This window comes from Chrysochloris asiatica, unplaced genomic scaffold (assembly GCF_000296735.1).
Source record: "Chrysochloris asiatica unplaced genomic scaffold, ChrAsi1.0 scaffold00053, whole genome shotgun sequence".
Lineage (NCBI taxonomy): Eukaryota > Metazoa > Chordata > Mammalia > Afrosoricida > Chrysochloridae > Chrysochloris > Chrysochloris asiatica.
Window position 1 is genome coordinate 16,335,335 of NW_006408571.1, and position 16,669 is coordinate 16,352,003.

Consider the following 16,669-nt stretch of genomic DNA (forward strand, 5'->3'; position numbering starts at 1 on the left):
AGAGTCCTGGTGTGGTGCTGTGGGCTGATGCATCACACTGCAAAGTCATTTGAACTGCAAGGTCAGTGGTTCAAGCTCACCAGCTGCTCCTTGGAAACCCTATACAGGGTCGCTATGGGTTGGAATTGACTCGACAGCACTTAACAACACCAGCGTGCACAATAGAACAAAACAGTGTCCTGTCCTGTGCCATCCTCATAATGGTTGTTATGCTTGAGCCCATTGCTGCTGCCAGTCTGCCAAGCCATCTCATTGGGGGGTCTTCCTCTTTTTTGCTGACCCTCCATTTTACCAAGCGTGATGTCCTTCTCCAGGGCCAGGCCCGCCTGGTGTCACAATCTGAAGTATGAGAGATGAAGGACCATTCTGGCTGCACTTCTTCCAAGACAGATTTGCTTGTTCTTCTGCCAGTTCATGGTAATTTTCATATTCTTCTCCAAAATCATAATTCAAATGTATCATTTCTTCTATGGTCTTCCTTATTCATTGTCCAACTCTAACACGCATATGAGGCGATTGACTATATCCTGGCAAGTCAGGCATACCTTGTCCTCAGACTGACATCTGTGGTCTTGAACATTTTAAAGAGATCTTTTGCAGCAGATTTGTTAAATGCAATATGTTGTTTTGTTTCTTGACTGTTGCTTCCATGAATGTTGATTGTGGATACAAGCAAAATGAAGTCTTTGACAATTTCAGTCTCTTCTCCATTTTGTTGTTGGTGTTGGTCAGTGCTATCAAGTCCATTCTGACCCATGATGACCCTCTGTAGTGTTTCCAAGAAGGGACTGGTAGTTTCCCGTAGTGCCACACCAAGACTCCTTTATCCATTTATCATGATGTTATTTACTGGTCCGGTTGTATTTTCACTTTCTGTACATTGAGGTACAATCCATACTGAAGACGGTAGGTTTTGATCTTCATCAGTAAGTATTTTAAGTCCTCTTTGCTCCCAGCAAGTAAGGTTGTATCATCTGCATAGTGCAGATTGTTAATGAGTGGCAGAGCCAACTTCATCACATAGTCTTCCTCCATCTTGGTTTACAGTAATAGCATTCACCCAGGCCAGAAACTTCCCTTCCTTTTATCACACCATTCATTTGGTCATCAAGTCTTGACAATTCTACATCTTTAATATCTCCTGCTTTCATTGCTGTTTCCACATCCACTGTCCCAGATGAGGACTTCACCATCCCTCCCTTGAGCTACTGTAATTGCCTTTTAAAAAGCTGTCTGCCTCACATTTTTGCCTTCTTCCATGCTGCTGTTAAAAAGACTCTTCAAAAAGCATAGCAATGGCTGTTATTGCTCTTCCTCCAGAAGCTGCCCATTTCCCATTGGATAAAGATCCTTAACATGGGGGCCTGAAGCTACTTCTCCAGAACCATCTCTGGCCAGGTCCCCAGATCCTCCTCACCTTCTGGTTGTGTGCGAGCATGCAGTGGAGTGTCCTGCCTCCTTGCCTCTGCTGTTGCTGTTCCTTCCTTCATGTCTTGGCCTGGTGACCTTGTAACCATTCTTTGGTACAGAGCTTCTCGTGGTGCCATCTGTGCTCCCACAGGCGCCTGAATGGACTCAGAGCACCCACCGGTCACGGAGTGCTGTAAGTTCAGTCATCTGCTTACAGTCTTCATCTCTAGTTAGCCTGAGAGCTCCTTGAGAACAGGGTTTATGGCTCACTTGCCTCCTCCCACTTCCTAAGCCCTGGTGGCACTGTAGGATAAGCACTGGACTGCTAACCACAAGGTTGACGGTTCAAACCCACCAGCAGCTCCACAGGAGAAAGATGAGTCTGTCTGCACCTGTCGAGATTTATAGTCTCAGGAGCTCTACAGAGGGACACTGTGTTAGAATTGACTTCATGGCAGTGGTTTTGGATCTTTTTGTTTGTTTGTTTCCCTAGTGTCTAGGAATCCTAGTGGTATAGTGGGTTAAGCATTGGACTGCTAATCACAAGGTGGATGGTTCAAACTGGCCAGCCTGTGGAAGAAAGATTTACAACCTAGAAAACCCTATGGGCAGTTAGTTCTACTCGGCTCTGTAGGGTCACTTTGAGATGAAATTGACTCAATGGCAGTGGGGTTTTGTTCTGTTCTGTTTTGTTTTTGTCTCAAAATGACTACTTCAGAGCTCAGCATTTGGCATAGGGCAGGAGCTTTTCTTTTTAATTGAATGAATGAAGAGTGAAAGCTCTATGCTAACTACGAAAATCACACAACACAGCAGCTGACACATAGAGCATGTTTTCCCTTCCCACCAGTCCACCTCCTTCGTGAGGACGTTGCCACAGCACACACCTAGCATATACTGAACAATCTGCATGCTTTCTAAAAAGGTGCAGGGCTCCCAGTGATACCCATTCAACAGCCCAGATAAGGAGCATCCACCAGAGAGAACAAGGAGAAAGAATTGTGCCAGAATCTAGCCTGAGGATGGCAACTGTCTTTGGACACTCAAATCAGCTCGGAGATGAATTGTGGCAGCCAAGTGAAAAGGGAGACAAGATGAACTGTCAGCTCTTCTTGTCTGATAATAAAAGGAAGACCACCAGTGTTTCCAGAGAGAAAGAGATGTTTTCTTATCCCTAATTCTAAGGCTATGTTGTCTTGATGGACATTAGGTGGGAGGCAGTTTAGTGTAGTGGTTAAGAACATGGGCTCTGGAGGCCATGTTCTGGGTTCAAACCTAAACTCTGTCAGTTACTGATTGTGTCATCTCAAGTAACTTTGTTAACCTCTCTGTATTTAATTTTCCCTCTCTATAAAGCCCCAGTGTAGTGCTGTGGGATAAGCACTGGACTACTAACTGCAAGGTTGGCAGTTCAAACCCACAATCTGCTCCTCAGAAACCCTATGCATTGCTATGAGTCAGAACCAACTCCACGGTGCATGACAGCAACAACATTCATAAAGTGGGCTTTCCATGGGGAATTAAAATAATTATTGTATGTGAAATTCTTAGGGCAGTACCTATACAGTGCTAGCATTTTATATTGATTAGTATAGGAATATTGGAGTCCTGGTGTGGCGCTGTGGGTTAATGAGCTGCACTGCAAAATTGGTTTGAACCACAAGGTTGACGGTTCAAGCTCACCAGCGGCTCCTCTGAAACCCTATACCAGGTCGCTAAGGATCGGAATCAACTTGATGGCACTTAACAACAACAATATAGGAAGACACGGAGTCCTAGCGTAGCACTTAACAACAATGTAAGGAGGCAGCCTGGACTAGCGATCCGAAGTGCAATTAAATTACCTGCCTCGATTCAAATCTTGGCTCTATCACTTCTTAGCTTAGTGACTTTGTTCAAGTTCCTTCACCCACTTCAGACTTTGTTAAAGTACTCACCTCGCAGAATTGTTAAGATGCCTTGAAATAATCTATATGAAGAGTTTAGTCCAGGGCCCATAATATAGTAAAGATAGAATGTTTCGCAGCTCCATACAATAACCACTGGACTGTGAATCACAAGGCCGGCAGTTTGAGCCCACCAGCCACTCCACGAGAGAAAGATGAAGCTTTCTGCTCCCGCAAAGATTTAAGCCCTATATAGGAAACTCTATACACGGTCTCTGTGAGTTAGAACTGATGTGATGGCACTTAACAAGTAAGGTTCAGGCAATGAAACTCCAGAATTCCATTTTATGTCTACACTAGAATTTATTTAACCCAGTTCATTTTTGGTGGATTTTAGTGTGGTTTCCAATTTCTTTCTATTTTAGATAATGCTGAACTAGGTAATCTGTACATGTATCTTCACACAGTTCAGTGCATACATTGGTAGGATAAATTCCTAGAAATGTAAATACTGAGTCAAAGGGCGTGTTTATTTTGATAGATACGGTTTAAATTGTTTTGAAAGAGAGTACACCCATGTGTTCGTCTGTTCTTTGTAAGAATGCGGCTCATTCCACAGCTCGTGAGCACTGGGAATTCTCAGATGTTTTAATGTTTATCAGTCTGATAGACAAGAGCTGATAGCTCATTTCTCCATTTGCTTTTCTGTGAGTGAGAGTCATTATCTGACACTTGTATGTGTATTTCTTTTTATGGGGACAGCTTGTTTCTCTCCTTTTCCCACATTGTCACTGGGTTGTAATAAATATTTTTTTTGTAGGAACTCTTTGTCTATTAAACAAACTAACCTTTATCAAATACATTATCAAATGCACAGTAACTAGATTTCCCCCCATTTGCCATTTAGTATTGTTCATGCTACTTTTCATTTGGGTTTTCCTGGAAATGCCAAAAAATAAACAAACCCTGCTTCATAAAGTTGTACCTCATGTTAACACTTTTTATGAGGCAAGGTGAGAAAGTTCACGTTTGTAAAATGGAGCGTGAGAGTAGGAGGGAGCGCAATAAATTTCCTACAAGCAGACATTTCCTACTAATGCCTTTGACTTACTGGACTCCTGACATGACGCTGGACTGTGAACCACAAGGTCGACAGTTCAGACCCACCAGCTGAACCTCGAAACCACATACAGGATCTCTAAGAGGAACTTAACAACAACAATGCTTTGGACTTAAAGTTGTCAAAGCCAATAGTAATCATTTATTCATTCAACAAACATATCTTAATCACCTGAGAGGGTCAGCACTTTGTATTGAATCATTGAAGACCACAGGAGATGCTTACCCTCAAGTACTTTTCATTTTAGGGACTAGGGGTTAGGGATGGATGAACAGGACAATGGAATTGCTCCCATAGAACTCTAATGGCCTCTCCCATTTGTCTTAGCATACTTGACTTCCTAAAACTGTTCTCAGCTGTGTGTGGGAAGATGCAATGGAAGGGGCAGAGCCTGGTGGCAGGCAGGCTAGTTTGGGAATGAGACTTATAGAAGAGCCCAGATAAGAGCTAATGGAGGCCAAGACGGGGAAGTGGTAGAAGGTGGGGAGAAGTCACAGAGTGGAGTGCAGTCTGGTTTGGAGGGCAGATGCACAGGCCAGCTGGACTAGGGAGATGGTTCAGAGTCTTTTTCCGGAGCCTTGCTGCTTATGATGATTCGTGTGGTGATGCAGACACTCGGTGGCCAGAAGAGATGCAAAATAAACACACACACACACACACACATGTTCAGTGTCCCCAGCCCCCTCACAACACACACACATTCATCTTCAGTCTCTCTCCACATACGTTCATTCCCAGACCTTCTATAAACAACACACACACTCCGTGCTCAGGCCCCCTACACACACACATGCACATGTGTATTCATCCTCCATACCCACCACAAGACACACACATTCACCCCCAGTATCCCCTACAACACACACACAATCATCCCCAAACCCCCTACACAAAACACACACACACGTTCCTCCTTAGTCTCCCTACACACACACAATTTACCCCAATACCCCCCACAACACAGATCCACATTCATCCCCAGTATCCCCCACAGCACACATATGCACATTCATCCCCAGTATCCCCCACAACACACACACACACACACACACATTCATCCCCAGTCCCCCTACACACAGGTCTTTCTAATTTAAGCTGTTTGACAAGTTGAACTGACACGTAGGGCTTTGAGGCTCAGTGTGTCCCAGGACAGGGCTCATAGCAGCTGCAGAACGTGTCAGAATCAAACACTATGTTTAGTTTTTTAGAAGTTTCCCGTATGACTAAGAGAATGAGATCAGCCAGGGAAAATAAATGCAAAGAGGCCAGAAAACAGGTCCTTTCAAGATAGCTGGTCTTAAGTCCCCATACCCTGTTCAGTGGCTTCCAAAATGGAATTAGATCTTGAAGGGCTTTTCGTCACCTCTAGTCAACTCCCCAACCACCACCACCAGTCGATGCATCAACCCCTTTGTAGGATCCTTATCTAGGAATCTTACCATCTTTGCTTCTTCTTGTTGTTATGTGTGTCAATTTGGTTCCAATTCATAGTGACCCTGTTTAGGGTTTCTGAGGAGCCACTGGTGGGTTTGAACTGCCAATCTTGTGGTTCGCAGTCCAGTGCTTATCCTATAGTGCTACACCAGGCATCCAAAACAAACCCCAACTCACTGCTATTGAATCAACACTGGCTCCTAGATACTCTATAGGCCAGAATAGAACTGCCCACACAGGGTTATCAAGGCTGAAATCTTTACAGAGTAGACTGCCTCATAGTTCTCCAGTGGAGTGGCTGTGGGGTTTGAACTACTGACCTTTCATTAGCAGTTACGCCTTAACCACTGGGCTACCAGGACTCCTTTCATCTCTTCTTCTATGTCCGTAATGGTGGCTGCTCATTGCCGCCTGAATCAGCCCAGTGCATCTAAGGGCAGTTTTTATTATTAGAAAGGTCATGTCCTGATTGGAAATCTGCATCTTGGTAATCTCAGTCCATCTTTGACTTTTGCCCTCTGGGCTCCCACAGAACACTACCGTTCCCTCGTCCCCAGGCCAGCCCATTAGAGATTTGCAGAGTGTGATCCCCATTTTCTATAGTCCTTCATCGCCTCTCCATGAAACAGCCAGGGAATCAGGGCTCAGGAAGGGTCTGGGCTGCTGAGGGAAGATCAGAGGGTCTCCAATTTATCACACCAGAAGTCAAACAGTAGACGATGAGAACCACCCAGGGAAAGTGAGAAGCCCAGAGGAATGGGTGGGCCAGGAATAACGCAGCATAAAGGAGATGCAGTAGAATGGGGGTCAGAAAAGGAGGAGACTGAGAGAGAGTCACTTTTGTTCTTGTTTGGCTGCACAGAGCAGGGACTCATCAAATCACTTTAGTACAGGGAAGAGGGGGAGTGGTGGGAGGACAGGGGTCTCATAGGACTCTAACAAGAAGCCTCGCAAACAAGTAGGCACTTCTGGAATGCAATGTTCAGCTTCCTCATGATGACACTCACTCTCAGCATGTGTCTTTCCTCACAGACTCAGTTTAAACAGACTCATAACGGTCACTCCAGTTTCTCTCCAACCCTAGCTCACCTTCCATCTGGTCCATTCTCTCAAGTCACAGTTCAATGCCAAGAAATAAAGGAGTTCATTGGCTCAACTCAGATTCTCTTTTCCTTAATTTTTTTGGACCAGGGCCACCCAATAGGTCATTAACTAGCCAATCATCAGCTGCCTTTAAGCCAGGCACCCACTCTGTCCAATCAGCTGGGAGTATATGGTCACATGGTTAAAGCATGGCTGCCCAAGAGGTACACTTTGTGGACAAGCTGAGGGATGAGAAACAACTTTTTTAGGAGGGGCTAGACGCATCACAGGCACTCTTGTGCTCTTGTGTCCTGAAAGCCAAGGGAGGAGAGAGGGTCAGGAAAGGGGGATAGACAGCAGTATCCTGGGATACTGGATTTAATGGTGAGAAATCATGTTATAACGGTGGTAACAGGATATGAAGAATCAATTTTGTTTGAAGATCAACCTTTCTTCGCCCATTCTCAGGACATTGACGACAGCTGAAATAAGATGGTCTCACTAGAAAATATTCATTTCAAGTGTGACTCAGTGCTTCCTGAACTCAGGGCAGTGCGTTCCATAAATCAGATGCTAGTCAAACATCTCTTCTCCGAGTGTTTTGCATGTGCAAAGATTGGAGAGGCCATTAGCAGGAAGGACGGGCCCCACTTCCTGTGAACGATTTAAGGAGCATCATGTACTCTGTACTCCAGGACCTTCCCTGGCTCGGAGCTTTGTCTCTCAAGCTTCCCTGATGGATGATCTCAGCTCTTGCCCCACTCATTTTTTACTGTCCAACCTGCTGAGTTGTATTTCCTGGCACAGCTTGTAAATCCTCTTTTCACATCCAGCAGAGGCTTAGGGCTTCTGCCATTGAAAACCATGATTCTATGCACCATGGGTGTAAACTATACACCAAGTGTGGAAGACAAGCTTTTGAGTTTATTTTGAAGTCATAAAATAGCACTGGACTGCTAACTGCAAAGTTGGTGGTTAAAACCTACCGGCTGCTCTTCAGAAACCCTATACAGAGTCTCGATGAATCGGAACAGACTCCACGGCACTTAACAGCAACAACAACTGCAACTCTTACTCAGCACTCAGTTTATAAAGTCGATTACAACTGAGGTCAGTCTGGTTCAGGTAGACCATGACAGGAGCCAGAGGGACTTCATACACACTTCCTGCCTGCCACATCCCTTTTGGATCCCCAACCCTCCCATACTTGGCCTAATCTTTCTCTTTTAAGACTGGGGAAACAGAGGATCAGAGGAGATAAGGTTCTTACCCAAGGTTCCAAGGACACTAAAGCAGGGCCCAGATGTGCTTATTCCCCTCCTCAGCGACCTCTCTGGGCCAGGCACAGGGCTAACTCCAGGCCCTGTCCCATGGAACTTTACAGTCTGTTCGTCAGGAGGGGCAGTGGCCTCCAAGTAATGGCTAATATTTACTGAGCTGCCCAGGCTACGTAGCTTGTCAGCTGTTGCCAGTTCATCCTCACAACACCTGTAGGGTAAGTACCGGCCCCTCTCACTGTACAGACCAGGAAACCCAGTCCAGTGATTTCTTCTTCTTTTTTTTTTAAGTCACAGAATACTTTCTTTAAGGGAAATTTCATTTGGAACCCCAAATACCCAAAACAGCTAAAATCAAGATTAAGTCTCTTCACTCCGCCTCTTCTTACCCTCCTATGGTGGTCCTGGAGGTACTTCTCTAAGTTGGAGAGGCCACAATTTTAAAACCACCTATATGGTTAAACAGCATGATGAATATCTTTAACGTATGTTATTGTTATTAAGTGCCATCAAGTCGGTCCCAACTCACAGCAACCCTGTATAGGGTTTCCGAGGAGTGGCTGGTGACTTTGAACCGCCGATTTTATGATTCAAATTAACATAGCAGTCCAGTGTATTATCCTACAGTGCCACACCAGGAAGAGGCTTCAAAAAATTTGTGGAGACATTCCATTATCTTCTAGCTCCATTTTTTTTTCGTGAACTTTTGGAAGCTCCTTCATGTATGAAGATTGTTGAAATGATTAATGCTTTCTTACCTATATATGAGGATGAGTCACAAAGTATTTATTACTACTAGGATTCTGGTTCATGTGTGCCCAGGTTTCTCCCCGACAAAGCACATTTAAACATGTCTCTGTGATCAGTAGTTGGCTGCGGACGAGTTCACTCAGTAATATGAGTACACTTATCTTAGTCTCATTCGGGTGCCTTCAAAAATGGATTTTTTTTGTGCCAAGAATAAAACCAAACTATTCTGAGGTCATAGCTAATATCAAATTTTTAAGAAAATGCAAGTGGACATCTTCCCAAATCATTGAAACTTCGAAACAAGTTTATAGGAATGCTGCTCGACATAAAACAACAGTTTTTAGATGGATCAAGCACTTTAAGGAAGGCTGGGAAGACCTCAAAAATGAGTCAAAAGAGGAAAGACCGTCAACCTCAACAAATGAAGAAACAGTGACTAAAGTCCAGAAAAGAATGGAATGAAGACCGTAGAATTAATTACCACTGATGCGGAAGCAAGTGAGTTGGAATTTCATGTGGTGCAGACTTTTCAACTTTAAGTGACCATCTTGGCCTCAGCAAACTTGCAGCTCATGGCTGCCAAAAGTGTTGCATAAAGATCAGCTAGCTCAAAGAGCTGATCTTTCCATCAGTCTTTCAAGCAAGATCAAAGTGAATGAAGACAATTTTATGGAACAAATCATAACTTGAAATGCATGTTGGATTTACCAATATAATCCAGAGAGCAAGGTCTAATCAAAACAGTGGCTTCAGAGGAATCTGCTGGGCCAGTTAAATTTCAGGCAGAGAGATAAGTTCAGAAGGCTATGATGACTGTTTTGGGGGATCCTGAAAGGGTCATCTTGATAGATTTTTCTCGAAAGATACAGGATAATCACAGGGGCTCATTAGGAAACCATTTTAAGAAAATTGAAAACTTTTATTGGTGACAAAAAGACAAGAAAAATTGTGCTAAGGAATGTCTTCCCATTATGAAAATGTGCCTGCTCACTCTTCAAAGGTAGCAAGGGCTGCCCTATGAGAATTTTGTTGGGAAACTTTACTCTATGTACCGTACAGTCCTTATGTTGCCCTTTCAGACTTCTTTTCTTCTCTCAACTCAAAGAAAAGGAACATAACTTGAGCCCCTCAAAGTTGCCAGATCTGCTGTTTTGACGTGGTATAAATCGAAGCAGACAGAATTCTTAGGAGAAGGGTTCGAGAGTTGGAAATGTTTCCTTTAGAAGTGTATAGATCTAGATGGAGGACTATGGAGAAACAATAGCTTCACATTTTGTTATTTTTGTTTAATAAAGATTTCTATGATTTTGTAGCAATATTATTTTTGGGACTCCTGATGTGGTGCTGTATGATCAATACTAAACTGTGAACCACAAGGTTTGGCAATTCAAATCTACCAGCTGCTCCTTGGAAACTCTATACAGGGTAACTATGAGTCAGAACCAACTTGACGACACTGAACAACGTATCCGGGTTTAGTTCTAGGTGATATTATCATTTGTGTTAGACTCAGGTTCACTGTCTGCTGTTGTTGGTTCTCTGTCCAAAGAATTCCCTTTAGTATTTTTGTAAGGTTGATCTGGTTTTAAAAATGCTTTTCATTACTGTTTATCCAAAAATGACGTATTTGATGGACAGTTTTGTTTGGTTGGTATATGACTCTTGGTGGGCAATTTTTCTCTTTCAGAGTTTTATGTATGCCATCCCTTTGTCTTCTTGCCTTCATGGTTTCTGCTGAGAAATTAGAGCTTACTTATATTAGTTCTCCTTTGTAGATAACTTTTGTTTTTCCTGAACTGCTCTCAGGGTTCTTTCCTTATCTTTTGAAAGCTCGATTATAATATGCCTTGGTGATTTGGAAGTCTATCCTGTTTGAAATTCATTTAACTTCTTGAATGGTTATCTTTTTCTTTCATGATGTTAAGGAGGTTCTCTTCCAACAACTCTTACACAATATTCTCTATCATTTGCTTGTTTGTTTGTTTGTTTGTTTTGTTTTGTTTTGTGTGTGTGCATGTGTTGTGTCTCTTTCTGTTCTGGAATTCCAATCACATGTAAATTATTCCTCTTGATAGTGTCCCACAATTAAGAGGATTTTCTGGTTCTTTTTTTTTCTGACTGTTGCTCTAGCAGATGAATATTGAGAGACTGGTCTTCAAGCTTAGTAATTCAACCTTCCATTGATTCACTTCTACTTCTTTGACCTTTTGGTGCATTATCTATTTCTGAAGTCTTAGTGTTAATCTTCTAGATTTCTAATTGCTACTTTTGTATGGTTTCCATTTTTCTAATTATTTTGTTAATTTGTTTCATTAATTCTTCTATAGTTGTCTGTGTTTTCTGTCATTTCATTTTCAGTTTTCTAGATCATTCTCTCAATTCATTGAAAGTGCCTAAATAACATTGTTTTGAATTCCTTATCAAGTAGTTCTGATACCATTTCTGGTATTCTATTTTCTGACTCTGTATTTCAGTGACTTGTTTGAAGCACTCTGTCTTGTTTCTTCTTGTAAGCTGAAATTGTTTTCTCCAAGACATTGTGGCATCATATTTATATTCAATTTATGATTGCATGTTAATGTGTTCTCAGGCACTCCCCACTTGTCTCCTGGTGACTGTGGTAGAGATTTAAAGGATGAATGCAGTTTTCTGCTCACTTTTGGGTAGCATAGTTCAAGGCAGGTTCACAGGCCTCCAGAAGCAGGGGTGCTGTGCCTTACCCAACCCCGGGCAAAGCAGAAGCTTCTCAGGAGAAGGTGCCACTGGCCACTAGGTTGGTGAGAGCAAGGACTGGCCACACCCTGGCTACCAGGCGGGCATGCGAGCAAGGGAGAACTGCATCTCCCTTGCTGCCAACCTCTACCTGCAACCTTTGCCTGCAGGCTGCCGTATTGACGGTGCTTGCACAAGTTGAAGATAGGGGTAGTTCTACTCTCATGGGAGCCGATGAGTCTGAATCCATTGGACAACACACACACACAAAGTTCAAGATGGCTGTATCTACAGTCCATCCATTTTTCTTCTCTCACTGGTCCTGTTCAGTTCCCTCTACCTGTCGGCACGCAGTCCACCTCTGTCCTTCCTCTGATGAGTTCCTGGATCATCAGCTATATCTGTTTGACTCGGTCTCCCATGTCTTTGTTGTAGAGGCTCGATTCAATGCATCTGTCTACTCCGCCGTCTTGCCCCGGAAGTTGTAGCAATACTTTTTGACTTACCCGCCTATTTACTACAATAAGAAAAAGAAAAAAGGAAGAAATGGAATGAGGATGGAGGGCAAAATAAAGAAGAATGGAAAGGAAGAAAGAAGAGAAAACACCAATAAAATCCAGTTATTTTGCAGATGAGCACATAGAGGGGCTCAGAGAAGGGAGGGAACTTTACCAGGGTCACTCAGGGAGTTATCATCACAACTAGTTCGCTGACCAAAGTGTTAGGAATCACAGGCCTGTGCTCCATCCATGACAATTCTTTGATTAAGGACACTGAGGCCTTTTGTTAATACTTACAATATCTCCTAAGTCATATTTTAAGACTAAGCTTGTAATGGATTCTACTAACAAGCTGCTTTTTACCTCCCTCCCACACTGTATTGTCCACACCTCCAGGTCCTTCCTCCATGTGGCCTACACAGGAAAAACCTCCTTTACAGAAACCACCCTGAAAGCCAAGTAGATGAGTGTGGCGAGAAGCCGATAGCTTCATAGTTTACCTTAGTAGTTCACAATTCCTCTCAGCTTATTTAAGTTAATGCCTCATCATTTCATAATACTCACAAGGACACCAGAAAGAACTTCTTAAAGTATGAAATAGGATTTTTAAAATTCAACAGCACCTTGGGGTATGTATGCGGCACATTAATTTTCCTCTTTGCGGTAAGAGAGAAACTTCATCAGGAGATGGAAGAGCCTTTCTGATGATTGTACCCCTCTGAGCCCCAAATCCCTTCCCCAGTAGGCTCCATGGTTTCCACCTTCTTCTCACTCCTTCCCTGGCTCTTGTTTCCCTGGCTCACTTTGGTAAGTGGAATCCTCTCTTGGTTCCCTCATGCTGGCCCTTTCTTTCTCCAGGGCAGTCAACGACTCTTCTCAAGGTTTTATTGCATTTCTTCTAGGAAAAGAGTCTGGGGGCAAAGATAACAGGCATGGGGCACTCCCAGGGCCGGAAACCTGTGCAACTTCGCAGAAGGTGTTTTTCAGCTGGTCCTGTCCCTGTGTCTGTCCCTTCCTATCTGGGTCTGAGTGTCTTACTGATGTGACTCAGCAGTGAGTCTAATACTGTTTTCCAACGTTGTTTCTTGGTATTCTCATTCCAGGAGCAATGTCTCAGAACAATGGTTTCGTGGTCAAAAAGGTTTGGGAAATTCTGTTTCCAATCTACCCCTTTTGGCAATGCCTAGTGTTGTGGTATCGTACCAAATTTTTTGAGTTCTGCATCAAGAGTCCTGTGGAAATTTGCATAACCCAAATCTGTTTGAGAGCCCCACAATTTTGCAGCCTACCTAAAAGACTCGTAAGTTTGGAGGTGGTTCTGACTTCTTGATGAGTTGCTTCTAGAAGCTTCCATTCTGTTCTCAGGGTCCTAGTTGGCCCTGGATGGAAATGAGGATCCTCACCCTTTGCTTGTTTCACTCAGGAAAGTGAAATTAGGGTGTTCTGTGAGTGTCCTTAAGGAGCTCTGGTAGCGTAGTGGGTACGAGTTGGGCTGCTAACCTCACAGTCAGCAGTTTGAAACTACCAGCAGTTCCACGGGAGAAAGATGAGGCTTTCTGCTCCCATAGAGATTTACAGCCTCGGAAACCTTGTACAGGGTCACAATGGGTCGGAACTGACTCGACGGCACTTAACACAACAACAACAAATGAGTGCCTTTGGAGAGACTCCTTTCTTGTACACCAGAGCACTGTCAAGTATACAAGCTGGTATACTTGACTTGGAAGCAAATAAATGAACCAAGGGGATCCCATTTATGGTTCGAACATTGCAGTCCTAGGGTCTGGTTAAAGGGAAATACCATGCAAGCTGAGCCATTCTCAAAGGAAGGATGGTACCTGGGTTTTCTGTGTGTGGGAAGCTTCTTATTAAGCCGGTTGCCATACATTCAGATTTTTCTTACACACACTTCTTATACTAATAAGTGTGTGCTCTGCTTTCTGAAGTGGAGGCTCTTTGTGTTAGCTTAGTGGAATTTAGTTTGGGTTTTTAAAAATTGTTGTTGTTGTTAAGTGTTGTTGAATCTGTTCCAACTGATAGTGACCCTGTATAGGGTTTCCAAGGAGCGCTGGTGAGCTTGAACTGCCTACCTTTTGGTTCAAACTAACTTTGCAGTCTAGTGCATTAACCCACAGCGCCACACCAGAACTCCGTTCCTTTTAATTAACAGCTAGGTTTTTGATTGCTTGGTTTGTTGTCATTTCCTACTCTTCTTTTCTCTCAATTCTGGAAAATTCCATCAGTTATTTCACAGATGAGCATGGGTTTTGTTTGGTTGTTTGCATGGTAATCTAAAAACAAAAGCTGCCCTGAAGCTGGAGCTGAGAGTGAAGCATCCAGCTGATATGAAGTGAGGGGAGATGCACATGAACACCCAAACTTGCAGACAATACCCTTTTGATCTACACTCGATGGCTCAATAATCAGAACTCAACTAGAGGAAGTTTACCAAAAAATTTTTTTTCTTAAAGGAAACAAGGGTAAATTGCTACAATTTGATGAACCTAACCTATACTCAGAGAGGTAGTTACTCTAATACCAACAGAAAGGGAAGGCATCTTCACATCAAGTATCAATGCTATCCCCTCTGTACACAGGGTAGCTAGGGATGGGCAACTTAGACACTGACTACCTAAAATGAGGGGGCAATAAAGGCACGAAGTGACTCGCTTACAAGGTTTCAAGAGAGAGTTTCATTTAAGAGTATGGGGGGAAAGAAAGAGTCCCCACTGAATAGATTTCATCTTGTCTATATGGGTCTGGTGAAAAGAGATGGGATAAGATTTATCATTCAACAGTGTCATTCAACAGTGAATAATTGTTATCATGACTAATTGCGACTGTCACAATTGTAAAGGTAGAAGTTTTGTAACAAAAACAGGGGAGTGGTTAATCTTACAGTCCAGAAACAGAGGACCCTTGGACCATCAAGGGAGAAGCACACAATCAGAATGCAGGACCTTATCCAGAAAAGCAGCAATGCCAGAGACGGAGGCAGAGATGGGGGCATGGAAAGGAGGACCAGCTGAGGATTCTAGATTCATAGGAAGAGGCAGACTTGCAGAATGTGCCCTTTGGAGATGTAAATTATTATATATGCCTGAGTATTTTTTGGTTTTTTTTAAAAGCTACAGTGGATAGAGAGAAATACTGTTAACTGATGGTACATGGAGGGGATTATAATCATTATACTGAAACAAGGTATATGATTTGTTGAATGTAAAACTGATGATATGCCCTGTAAACGTTCACTCAATCCACAATAAAAAACTTTAGAAAAAAAAAAAGCTGCCCTGAAGAGGGTGATACTGAGCCTATATGCAGTAAGTCACAGGACTGTTTCCCAGTCTGCAGCATTGAAGGACATCCTGAGCTGCTGCCTCAATCATTAGCCCATCGGCTTCAGACAACTGTGACTCAGCTCGCATAGGCCAAAGGACAGGCGCTGAAAAAACAGACATAAGAGGCAACTTCTGCAGCAAGCTAAGATTTTCCAAGAAGCCCACATTCTCCTCAAAGCTGTCTAGTTGGACAATGGAGAACTAAAATCGGGTTCCTTTCAGTAAGAACTTCCTCCCATGTGAGTGACCCAGGACAGAGGTGGTAGGATGAAGCAAACCAAGACCCTGCCCGTGGAGAAGTCAGGTGGGAGACAGATGAGCTGTGTAGAGAGATGTGGACCCAGTGTTGTGGGCCATGATGCACTTTGCTTACTGAAGGGATGCTGAGGCCACAGAGGAAGTGACATGTGAGCCGGACTAGGAGGCTGACTCAAATTTTGTCAAGTTGGAGGACAGAAGGGCTGAGGACCTCTTGACTTCCCAGATAAGGCAAGATATGGGGTATGTTGTGGGGAGCACTGAGACATGATGTCAGGGGTCCTGGGTCAAGACCGAGGCTAGCTCTTTGTTCCTCATTAATTTGTTCTGGTTGCTACATGATGTCAAGTCAGTTCCAACTCAGAGCAACTTATGCAGAACAGAATGAAACACTGCCGAGTCCTGCACTATGCTCACAATTACCACCATATTTGAGCCCACTGTTTCAGCCACTGTGTCAATCCATCTAATTGAGGGTCTTCTTCTTTTTCTCTAACACTCTACTTTACCAAGCATGATGCCCTTCTCTAGGGACTGGTCCCTCCTGATTACATGCCCAAAGTACGTGAAATGAAGTCTTGCCAACCTGGCTTCTTTCAAGCATCTGGTTGTACTTCTTCCATGACAGATTTCTTTGTTCTTTTGGTAGTCCATGGTATATTCAGCTTGTTGTTTTTTTTTTTAAATTAACACCATAATTCAAATATATCAATTCTTGTTTGGTCTTCATTATTCATTCCTTTTGCATGCATATTGTTGTTTTCAGGTGCCATCGAGTTGATACTGACTCGTAGCAACCCTATGCACAACAGAACAAAACACTGCCCAATCCTAGGACAACCTCACAATTGTTACCACGCTTGAGCCCATTGATGCTGCCACTTGGCCAATCCATCTC